Source organism: Chiloscyllium punctatum, chromosome 18, assembly GCF_047496795.1.
Source record: "Chiloscyllium punctatum isolate Juve2018m chromosome 18, sChiPun1.3, whole genome shotgun sequence".
NCBI classification, from domain to species: Eukaryota; Metazoa; Chordata; class Chondrichthyes; order Orectolobiformes; family Hemiscylliidae; genus Chiloscyllium; species Chiloscyllium punctatum.
In genome coordinates, this window is record NC_092756.1 from 39,248,574 (window position 1) to 39,261,496 (window position 12,923).

At 43.7% G+C, this 12,923-nt stretch overlaps 1 non-coding gene across 1 annotated transcript; it reads right to left on the minus strand.

Annotated features, from left to right (window-relative positions):
* Positions 1 to 9,020: 9,020 nt before the first annotated feature.
* On the minus strand, positions 9,021 to 9,092 carry trnah-gug (transfer RNA histidin (anticodon GUG)). The gene has a single exon. It is a non-coding gene; the product is annotated as a tRNA-His (tRNA).
* Between the last annotated feature and the right edge of the window lie 3,831 nt (positions 9,093 to 12,923).

Genomic DNA, 12,923 nt, shown 5'->3' on the forward strand with positions numbered 1-12,923 from the left:
CCATGGCTGACCCCAGTAACCTTCACACCTTCAGACTGTGGGAGGAAACTCACACAAGCAAAGAGAGAATGTGCAAACTGCACACAGTCACACGAGACTGGGATCGAATCCATGTCTCTCGAGCAGCGAGGCAGCAGCGAATCAGGATGAACAACAAATGCTGTCCTGACCAGTGACATCCACACCCTGTGGATATATCAAGCAGAATAAAAACACATTCACAACATGGACAATGGGACTTACGTCTGCGTGGACATGATTTCAACCAATTGTTCAACCGATATCACAGAGAAACCAGCGCAATGCGTGATTCAATTACCTGCTGAAGTGGAAACTCATCGATTCAGTCAAACTGGGGACAGACAGTTCAACAGTCCCGTGTATGGGAAGGGCTCAATGAGCAGAAGAACCTCCAGAGTAACCAGCAAGATTACATATCCCAGAAGGAGATCAACTAAACTGTCAACGCTGCTGTTAATCCCAACCAACTGCCAGTTTCATAGTGTCAAAGTCATAGACTCATGCAGCATGAAATCAGGCCTTTCGCTCCTATCAGCTCATACTGAACATAATGCCAAACTAAACGAGTCGCATCTGACGGCTCCTGTAATTGCTGAGGGTTAGTAATGCCCTTGTGATATTATTACTGCATTGTTAATATGAATGTCCAGATATAATTCTGTGGACTTGGGTTCACACCCTGGCATGGCAGATGCTGGTAATTTTATTTAAATAAATACCTAGAGTCTAATGATGATGTTGAATCAGTCGATCTGATTCACTAATACCTGATAGGGAAGGAAACTGCCATACCTATCTGGTGTCTGGCTGGTGTGTGACTCCAGATCCATAATATCGTGGTTGATTCTGAACTTCCCTCTGTGCAATAAATAGTGTACTTGGCATGAGTGAATAGCTTTTGTTAATCCCACTGAAACTTTCTAATTCATTTGTCGATCCAAATATCCTGTAAATTTTGTAAATGTACTTTCATTCATCACTTCATTTCATTGCACACATAAACCATCCTCTGTTAAAAAAAAGCCTCTCATGTCTTATTTTAAATCCCTCTTTTCACTTTGAACATTTACCCTCTCGTCTTGAAGTCCCCCCTCCTTGGAGAAAAGACAGTTACAGTTAACTCGAGCCGAACTCTCAATAATTTATAAATTTCTTTCAGGTCGCCTTTCAAACTTCAGTTCTCGAGTGAAAAGATTGTCAGCCTATCGAGCCTTTCGTTACAACACAAACCTTCCCCTGTAGCCATACACTGGTATGCCTGTTCTAAACCTACTCCAGCTGAATAATTTCCTTTCTATTACTGGGCGGTAGGAACTGGACACAGTATTCCCGAAGACGCATCACCCAATGTCCAATTCAACTTCAACATAACGGACCAACTCGTACGCTCGAAGGACTGAGCAACGAAGGCAGGATGACATTTTTTTAACCATTCTGTCTATATCTGAAGTAAACTAAAATTAATTATGTACTTGCATTCCTGGCCTCCGTGTTCCACAACACGATGAAACGCCCGATAATTAATTGTATAAGCCCTACTCTTAGTTGATGTAGCGAAATGCAATGCCTTCCATTTATCCAGATTGAACTTCATGTGACATTTTTCAGCCCAAGGACGCAATGGATTAAGATCCTTCTGGAATCTTAGATCACCTTCTTCACAGTCTCCTCTTCTGGTGTCCTCTGCAAGCTTATGAAATATGGCTTCGATGAGTTCTATTGTTTTCTCATATAGGTCAACGATTTTTAATTATTTGTCGTGGCCATCATTTAGCTGTTTGCAAATCAGGTAACAATTAGTCATGTCGTTAACCATGAGGAAGAAAGGCATAGACTGCAGGGAGATTTGAAACAATTGGCAAGAAAATGTGCTGAAAGGAATTCAATCCAGTGAAGTGGGTGATAATGAATTTGAGGACGCACAATGAGAAAAGTGTGAATGCTGAGTGGTTTAAAGTAATTAAAGAAAAATTGCAGTTGACATTCACGAATGTTTGAAGGTGATTGGACAAGGGATCAAGTGGTCTCGAGAGGTTGAAGATACTTTCTGTTCTTGACCGCAGGTGGGAATACAAGAGCAGGGAAATGATGCTGAAACTTTAGCAACGGCCGATTCAAGATCAATGGACCGGGGAATCAGATTGACGGAAGTGGGTACTGCAGGTGCTGGAAATCAGAATCAAGATTAGAGTGGTGCTGAAGAAGCACAGCAGGTCAGGCAGCATCCGATTTGCAGAATAAAAATAACGTTTCAGGCAAACGCCCTTAATCAGGAGTAAAGCTGGGAGCCTCGAGGGTGCTGAGATAAACGGGAGGACTGGGTCTGTGAAGAAATTAGCTGAGAGTGCAAGATGTGGATAGAAATGGGGTTAAAGGTGATAGGTCGGAGAAGAGGGTGGAGCGGAGAGGTGGAAAAGAAGATAGACAAGTGGGTCAGGTCAGTAGAAACTTGGAACTCAGATAAGGTGGCCGTGGGGAGATGAGGAAACTGGTGAAGACCACGTTGATGCCCTGGGGTTGAGGGTCTCGAGGTGCAAGATCTGGCGTCTGGTGGTGAGGGAATGGCGGTGGAGGAGACCCAGGAACTGCATGTCCTTGGGAGAGTCGGGGGACGTGGTAATTGATGTTTTTGGTATTGGGGCATTGGAGTTGAATGTTGCGGGTTCCCTGGAAATGTTCTCTGAAACGGTCTCCGAGAATGTGTCTGTTGGCCCCAATGTAGAGGAGACCGCATCGCGAGCAACAGATGCAATAAATGACATGTGTGGAAGTGCACACGGACAATTGATGGATGTGGAAGGCTCATTGGAGCCTTGGAAGGATGTGAAAGGGAAGATGTGGGTGCAGGTTTTGCAATTCCTGTGGTGGCAGGGGAACGTGCCGTGAGGGGAGGGTGGGTCATTGGAGGGCCTGGACTTGACTCGGTAGTCATGGAGGAAAGGGTCTTTGTCAAAGTGGATAGGGGTGGTGAGGGAAACATAAAATTCCCTATCACTGCAGGAATTGCAAAACCTGCACCCACATCGACCTCCTCACCTCTGTCCAAGGCTCTAATGGAGGCTTCCACATCCATCAAAGTTTCTCCTGCACTTCCACACATGCCATTTCATGTATACATTCCGCCCGATGCGGTCTCCTCTAAGTTGGAGAGAGGAGATGTGTTCTCACACAACACTTCAGAGAATATCTCCAGGATACTCGCAAGAATCAACACCAGTGCCCCATGGCCAAACATTTCAACTCCTCCTCCAACTCTCCCGAGGACATGAAGGTTCTGGGCCTCCTGTATCGCCACTGCCTCACGACCCGATGCCTGGAGGAAGAAAGCCTCATCATTTGCGTCGGGTCCCTTCAACCCCATGGCATCAATTTGGACTTCACCCGTTGCCTCATTTCCCCTCCCCTACCTTACCCCAGTTCCCACCTTCCAGCTCAACACCGTCCGCCTGATGGCACCACCTGTGCATCTTCTTTCCCACCTATCCACTCCACCTACTTCTCTGACATATCATGTTCACCCCTCGCCTGCATACACATACAGCACTCTCAGCAACCTTCTCCCCAGCCCCACCCCCTTCCCATTTATCTCTCCATCCCATGTGATCCCAGTCTCATTCCTGTTGGAGGGCTTTTGATTGAAACGTCCATTTTTTCTGCTCCTCAAATGCTCCCGGACCTGCTGTGCTTCTCCAACACCACTCTAATCTTGAGGCGAGTCAGTTGATTGAGAGGATTTTCAGGTATTTTCTATGGTTGACCACAGGCTGTGGATGATAGCAGAACTTTAGCAACCATTAGTTTAGGAAACAGCTAAAGGACTGAGCACAAGTCTGGTCACGCATAAATCAACATTTTTCTTAAAATTGTAAGATAAAAGATGGAAGGCTGAAGTATGCAACTTTGCCCATCAAGGCCGTTTCACCAATGAGTTTCTCACTGATTCCTTTCCAAGTCAGGGTGCAATGGGCCTTGGAGGGGAACTTGAGAATGGTGGCGTTTCGTTGCATCTTCCAAACTTGTCCTTATAGTCAGTACAGCTGTTGAGCTTTGAAGGTTGTCAAAAATGCCCGAATGACTTACTCCAGTGCATCTTATAGTTGGTGAACTCTACTGGAATTGTGCCTTAGCAGTTAAGGGAATGAATATTGCAGGTGTTGAAGTGGGTACACTCAAGTGACTGCATTGTCGTGGACGGTGTCCAGTTCCTTAAGTGTTATTGAAGTTACACCCATCTAGGCAAATGGAGAGAGTTATATCCCACGTCTCATTTGTGCCTTGCAAACGATGTAGGATTCACAGAACAATGAGTTGAGTTTATAATCAAAAAATCTCTCAAGAACATGTTATTGTTGTCAAAGTGTTTATGTAGCCAGTTTCTATAAGCTTTTTTCCCCGAAATAATAGCTCTGTGGACGATTACACGGGGTAATTTGTTTACAGTAAAGTTATTGAATGTCAATGAGATATGATTAAATTTTCATTTGTCAGAGTGATCATTACTCTATTTGGTCCTTGTGTGGACCAATCTGATTCCAGTCACTGTCTGATTTCAAGATCCAATTGTTGTCTGTGCTTGAAATTTCAACCGTTTCTTCACATAAATGTCCCCACCTGCCTTAATAACATGTGAGGACGCTACAGGGGACAGCAGAGATTAATGAACATGTTGTCAACACTGGAGAAAATGGAGGTTCGTGGAATGATTGGTTAGGCTGGGATTATTCTCCTTGAAACAAAGGAGAGGCAGGGGACCTCTATAATCACATAGAAACATTTATAAACGTTCAATATTCATGGGATCTTGACAGGGTAGATACGGGCAGGTGATTCACCCTCTGGTGTGAGGAGAGCACCAGAGGACATGAACTCAGAATTAGATATTGTCTATTTAACCAGAAATGAGGAGTAATTTCTTTGCTCAGGATCCAATGAATCGGTGGAACTCCTTGCCGAAATTGTTGTTGAGGCTGAGTTGTTGTGTATTTTCAAACTGTGCCAGACAGATTTTTAACCAGAAAGATGATGAAGCTTTGTCTTGGCAATGCTGGAGAATGGAGTTGAGGATTATCAGATCAGCCATGAGTTCATTGAATGGTGGAGCAGACTCAATGGGCTGAATGGTCTACTTCCAGTCCTACGTCATTTGGTGTAACGCCTTATTTTATTGATGCCTTGAGAATTCTGGGGGGATGGGATGAAGTGATAGAAAAGGTTTCTCAAACTGAACAGACCGATCAGGAACGAAGCTCATAAGTTCATGAACAAGAAATGTTCTGTGGCCTGGATACAACAAATGGCACATGGCACACCGCAGATGGGTATGTGCAGATGTTGTGATTGCTAAAGAAAATTGGTAGCTCTAATATGATTGCCAATTTGGTGATCACGCTGGATGATGGATCGCGGTATGATTCGCAAAGCAAAAGGTTGTGAAAGAATGAAAAATTCGTTTCTTTGGAATAGTTTCCTGCGGTCCCAATTCAATTGACTGTTTAAAATACTGATCAGAACTTTGTGTGGAGTATTACATTAAAATTTACAATCACACTGGATAAACTATTGCACCCGATCTCTCCTTATTTGTTCCTCTTCCATTCGATGTAAATTCATAGAAAGTCAAGATGGAATGAAAGGAGAATAGAAACGTTTGCCCTCCTTTTCATTATCCCAATGTAACTTACAACAGAACCAAATTGCTCTACTTCGACTTTGATGAGGTATCGATTTATCACAAATCACCGGTGCAATGAAGGGCAAGAGGAAGATACTCCATCCAATGTATCCTAAAGATGCGAGGCACAAAAGGAAACCTCACAGCTGCGTTTCATAGAAGTAACATCCAGAGAAGGATTCAAATACAGACAAGCACAATGGAAGAGCAACCCGTCGCCTGAACCCCTGGGAGACTTCAGCCCATTGCAAAGGGGCTCACATGTGACCCCGTCAAGATCGCATATGGTGCACCGAGGGGATAAGAAATTCCCTGAACGGAATCGAATCCACACCATTATGTTTATGCTTTCAGCAGAATAATAATACCAGCAAAATCAAAGTGATTCACCTCGTCCTTGGAAGGAATACCTTGTCCTTGATTTATTCAGAGTCAGAACTGTCTCAGAATGACCCAGAAAACATGACATTCCCGTCACATTCACATTCACATTTAGTCTTGACGCATAATTTCTTCAGACAGTTTCTCTCTCACGTGAAGAAGTATATACGGAGACAGAAGTGAAGGTGATGTTTTAGCTCGATGGTCTTTCTCATATGGCTGAACCTGAACTAGGTAAAATTCCCGGAAATGCTCTGTTGTTCGTTTCATTTTATTAATTTTGCTGCAACTTCACTCTGTTCATTCCAATGATCGGAAGTGAATTGGATTTATGTGATTGGAACGTTAAATGTTGCGTTCAATTTTGCTCCGAATTTATTTCAGCTTAAAGAAAATACTGATGAGAAAAACAGAAGGTTAAACTACAAAACAAGATGCCCGTTTTGATGCTCAGTTACTTTGGCAGATTTCAGTGGGTGTCAAATGAACCCAACATCATGGCGATTGTCCTCCCACCTTTAAGCCATGGGATTAAAGCAGGAAATCGATGTCTAAGGGACGGGTCACTTCCTATTCATTATGGAATAGCTTTCCTTGACAATAGACAAAATCTGCTCAGTTCCATTTATAATGCTTCATGTGGAAAATTAATAGAAATCTTTCAAGACTCTGAGGTTTTTTTTGCTGAATCTTACTCAGCTGCAGACGTTTCCGATATTTCTTTGCATCTGAAGTCGTCCAAATTAGATATTTTTTCCTCGCACCTTCTTCCCCCCACACCCCACTTTTCCACTTTTACCTGGCCACAGGCTGTCTGTCTCCTGGTGAAACTCACTGCTTGTGGGTCTTTAAATGTACCTTTCCAAATATTTTGGAAACGGATTTACTGAGTGACAGAAATTCTTCTCCCATCATTTATTTGTCCTACATCCATGGTTTTGAAAGCCTGACGTTCAGAAATATGTGAACTTGAAAGAGGGAATTTACAACATTTTAATCTCGCCAAACCTCAAATACTCTGGAAAACTTCCATTCGGTTTTCCTTGATTCAGTGTCAAATTTTCCAAAACACAAATAAATAAAATTCCATTCCCACTAAACGCCGTCAGCATCGTCTCTAAAGTCTTAGCGGCCCAGTAAACGCTGGCAGTGTCCTCTCTGATAGAATAACAGATTCCCTTCAAGGCAGAAAGTGCAGTTCAGACAATCAGGTCTGTAGGGAGAATCTGAACAGCATCTCAACCAGACCTAGCTCCCTTCTCAATCCCTCCAGGCCTCTGGCTTGTGATTTCAAATAAACCTGCTGGAATAAAACCTGGCATCGTGTGACTGCTGACCTTATCACTGCGTTCCCCATGGCTAATTCACTTAAATTACTGAATTCACTCCCTGGACACATCAGCGCAACTTAACAGGCCGACCCACCTAACCTACAGACTTAACAGCTGTTCGAACCACTGAATAAATGTACCATCTCATTGAACACTATCTGTATCATTTATACAATGGTAACTCAGCCGAGTGAAAGCAAGCTGCGCCCATCAACCTGAATTCAATGCATGCAAACGCGGTTCTGCGCTGTACAACCTCAGTAGCTCTGCTAGAAATGTTTCTGCACTCATGTCTGAATGGGTTTGCTCTTTTCTTCCTCAGATTCCTGCTTCAAATAACAATATCAGTCAGGAACAACTCTATATAATGGTTTTCATTGCAACACAAACACAATGTGCAGTTGGCTGAAGTTACGTGTTTGCACTGTCACTGACAATCTCTCTCCCCAGGAGCTGCAGACCTTCCCCACGCTGATTCAGACAGCACTGTCCTTCCTGTGACATGTCCCATCGAGAATGGAAGGCCAGGCATTAATAACCTTCACTGGGGAACAGAGCGACAGGTTTAAAACCTTTACGATGCTCCCAGCGGAGTATTGAGCCCTGTGACAGGAGGGGACACTAACCACGATACTGTGGAGGAGGACAACATCGAAGGCGGCCCTTCAGCCTGTTGTGGCCGCACTTGTCAAACACAACTGCTTAACGACCTGAATCACGTATTCCATTGTTTAGCCCATAATCTTACAAGTTTTGGCATCACAATTTAACATCTCAATTTTTTTTAAGGTTAGAATGATTTCCACCTCTCTGATCCTTTCCGCAAATGTACTCAAACTTTTCTGCCTTTTCCCGAAATCTCTTGGCCCCAGTGTTGGATCTCTCCATCAATAAGAACCGCTTCTTTCAGTCTATCCTATCCATATCCCTCAGCATTTTGTACATCTCATTTATGTCTTCTCCAATCTCCTCTCCTAGGTGACAAACTACCCCAGTCTGCCCAAACTCTCATAACTGAAACTCTTCAGCCCAGACAATATCCCAGTGAATCTCTACTGCAACGTTCCCAGTGCGGTCACATCCATGCAGTACTCTGAATTGCAGAACTACACACAGTAATCTGGCTAGGGCCGAATGAACTTTTTTTTTCTATTCTGTTACAGTCTGAGGGCGTCGCTGACAGCAACAGTGACCACAGCCACACAGACTGATCGGTATCAATGTGAGAGTCTGTATTAGATTCTGCAATGCCTTCGTGAAATAGGAAATGACTCCGCAAACACATGAGGAAAGAGCAGCGCTCAGAAAGCTAGTGCTTCAATAAAACCTGTAAGACCATAACCTGGTGTTGTGTCATTTTTAACTTTGTACTCCATCGTCCAACACCGGCATCTCCAAATTAATGAAAGGGGGGTATGGGATGGAAAGTTCGGTCAGTGATCTTAGGAGGGAAGAAATCTCTGAGAACGGGTGGATTTGAATTCTGACATATGAAACACAGAGATGTGAGCGAGCAGAGCTTGAAGGAAAAAAAAATCACCTTGGAGAAAATCAAAACTTTAAAACAACTGATCCCTTTGTGTTTCACAAAAGCATGGGACACATAGAGGAATTACTGCCGTGACTCGGATTCGAACCGAGGTTGCTGCGGCCACAACGCAGAGTACTTACCACTATACGATCACAGCAAACCACACACGAACGCGCAAAACACACGCAATAAGTAAAGTATCATAAGAGATGCTCTTGTTCAGACTTTTTACAGTATACTTTACCCATTCAACCAAGGTATTTGCATCCGTGTACACAGTTTCTATTTCGATAGTCTGTTTCAAGTCCTTTACCTCTGTAATTTTTACTACTTTAAGGTCATCAGGAGGGGTGAAAGGTTGTATCTTATTATCCAGGAGTTCTGCCCATTTTCCCTGCTCTCCGCTCTTCAGAAACAACAGCCTGAGAAATCATTCCAGCTTGTTTTCATTTCTATCCCAAATGTTTCATTTAATTTTACCCCGCACACCCCCTGCCAAGAATTGCTTCGTGTCATGTGTTTTTTTTGATCGTTAAGTATATTGGGTTACACTCTATATCGGGACAATCCAGAGCTGGTCGGAAGGTGGCCCGGTGTACTGTGACGAGACCATTATACCAAGTACCATCCCCAAGGCCATCCCCATATGATTTAAGATGTATCTCTGAGCTGCACTGTCTCTGATTATCTCCATCCCCACAATTTACTAAACTACATGAATCCGGTCTATTACTTGTGGATTATCAGACTCAGGGACCATAAATAACACGAATGAAAATGATATTTGACAAAAACCCAATAGTAATAGAGCTAGCATCATAACTCTAAGCATCACCAGCAGTCTAAAGAAAGTGCTGAAGCACCAAAAGACTTTATATACAATCTTACAGAAATAATCCCGCGCTTGCGTCACCACTGTATAATCAGTTTCTCAAATTCGCTTTAGTCTGAGTTTCAGCGGATCTTGCGTTGATTCGGCTGTCCAGATTTCTTCCTCAACTGGAGGGTCCACTGGCCCTTTGATCCGAGTGTAGTGAGTCCAGCCTTTCCCCACCGTCCTTATTGCCGTTTCGGTAGTCAAAAGAGCCTGATACGTCCCTTCGCAGTCTGGCTGCAATTTAGTCTCTGTCCATGATTTTACTGAGACCAAATCTCCCGGCCGGATGGGATGAACGGTGAATTCAAGGGGTGGAGTCTGTGCCAATAAACCCTGTTCCCTGAGGAAAGACAAAGAGGAGGACAAGCCCAGTATATAGTTCTTTAAGAAAAAATCTTTAGGTTCGGGAATTGGCTATTCTCCCTTCCTTCGAAGATAAGGTAATCCAAATAAGATTTCATAGGGCAATAGTGCCAAATCTTTCCTTGGGGCTGTTTGTACTCGCAAGAGAGCTATAGGTAAACATTTGGTCCAAGGGAGTGTGGTTTCTATTATCAATTTAGAGAGCTGTCATTTGAGTGTGTGGTTCATTCTCTCAACCTTTCCTGATGATGGCGGGTGCCATGGATTATGGAACTCCCAGGAAATTCCCAACCCTTTCGTTACCCCCTGTAACACTTTCGAGGTAAAATGAGTTCCTTGGTCGGAATCTATATTGTTCCCTAGCCCATATCGGGGAATTATGTGCTCCAATATTGTTTTAGACACCCCACTCGCAGTGGCAGTAGCTCGGGGGTATACCTCAACCCAACCAGATAGATGATCTACTCCGACCCGCATATATTTTAGTCTTCCTACTCTGGGTATTTCAGTATCACCTACTTGTATACTCTGGAAGGGTCTCAGTCTGGGTCTCTTCCTCCTGGGGTCTGTTTTCTCAGGACTTTCTTATTTACCTTTCTGCATATTATACATCCCTCACAAATATGTTTAGCAATCGTATATATTCCTTTACATCCATATTCTCTCAGAACTAAATCACACATGGCTTGTACTCCCCAATGGCTGCCATGATGTGGGACAGCCATAATTTCTCGCATCATCATTTTGTTTAACGTTTACCTTCCATCAGGTAACCTCCAATGTCCGTCAGCTGTTTTTACAGCCCCTAAATCTTGCAATTCTTTTTCCTCTCTTTCAGTAAATGTAGGAGCTTCCCGAGGACCTGGGACAGGAGGTATTAGGAAATGGATCACCACTTCTTATGGGCTCAGGGCTGCTTCCTTAGCCACTTCATCAGCTAACCTATTCCCCCTAACTTCTGGTTCATTTCTATTCTGATGACCATTTACATGCACTCCCGTTATTTCTCGGGGGAGTAATAGGGACTCCAAGACCCGTTTAATCAACTCCTCATATGCCAATTCCTTCCCCCGGCTATTGATCAGTCCTCATTCCTGCCATATCTTTCCGAACGTGCCAACACCAAATGCATATTTAGAGTCAGTGTATACTGTTCTCTCTTTATTTTCTAACGCCCTAAGGCTCTTTCCAATGTATAGAGTTCGCAGGTCTGTGCTGACCACCCATTTGACAACCTTCCTGCCTCTTCCACACTACATTCCGTCCCATCGACGACTGCATACCCATTAAGTCTTTTCTCTTCAGTCACCCGGGATCATCCGTTTTTTAAAATGTGGGGCTCCTGCTTGAAGCGGAACATCTCTCAGGTTCATGTGGGCCTTAGTTTGGTATTCTATAATGTCAAGGCAGTCGTGCCCTGGATTCTGAGGAGATTCTCCTTCCCCTTTCCAAAGAAAGGCAGCTGGATTTAAACAATTGTCAGTGACCAACACTAGATCATCCTTTTCTATTAATATTGCCTCATATTTCAGAATCCGCGAGTCAGTCCACCATCGCCCAGCTTTTTGGTTTAGGATCGTTCTCACTTGGTGTGGGGTGCTTACTCTTAGGGCTCCCCCAAATGTAAGCTTTCTGCTTTCCTCCACCAACAGTGCAGAGGCAGCCACGGCCTGCACACACTCAGGCCACCCCCGGGATACTGGATCCAATAGCTTCGAAAGATATGCTACTGGCTGTCTCATTCATCCCCACCTCTGTCTTAATACTCCCAAAGCCGCTCCCTTATCTATGGTAGCAAAGAGGTGGAAAGGTTTATCTCGAGAAGGTAAGGCTAACATGGGGCATGGACCAGATCTCTTTGGAATTCTTAGATAGCTTTTCCTTTTCTTCCAAACTCAGACACTTTGGTTCCTCCTCTAATAGTTTGAGATATAATTTATTCGTCTTTTGAGCATAAGAATCAATCCACAATCTGCAATATCTCGTTAAACACAAAAAATTACGTAATCCCCGTTTGCTCCTGGGCAGCGGAATCCCCACTATTCCCTCTACTGTTCCGGCCTTATCTTTCGCTTTCCCTCCCTCACTAAATGTCCCAAGTATTTCACTTCTTGCTCCACAGATTGTAGTTTATTTTTAGATACCCTCAGTCCTTGCTGACCCAGGAAATTCAATAATTAGTTAGTTGCTTCTACTACTCTTTCTCTTCTTTTTCCTATTACTAAAATGTCGTCTACATATTGCAACAGGGTAGTCCCCTTGGGGCTGCTAAATTTCTCCAATATTTGTTCTAACATCTGTCCAAATAAATCCGGGGATTCCGTAAACCCCTGGGGAGCACGGCTCACCGGTATTGCTGTTTCCATCCTGTCTAGGGATCTTCCCATTCAAAGGCGAACAAATTCCTACTTTCCTCCACCAAGGGACAAACCCAAAAGGCACCCTTTAAATCTATCACACTAAACCATTCGTGCTCATGAGGGATCTTACTTAATAATGTATAGGGATTTGGCACCACTGGGTGCCTGATCTGTACTATTCAATTCAATGTTCTCAAAACCTGCACCAATCGATAAGTTCCATTTTCGCACTGGTAGAATTGGGGTATTAAGAGGAGACACACATGGCTCCAACAGTCCATCTCTAATCAGTCCCTCAATTACTGGCTGCAGTCCTCCTTTACCTTCTATGGAAATGGGACATTGTTGCTCATAAACAACGTCCCCTTTCCTTTTTAAACTTATTTCT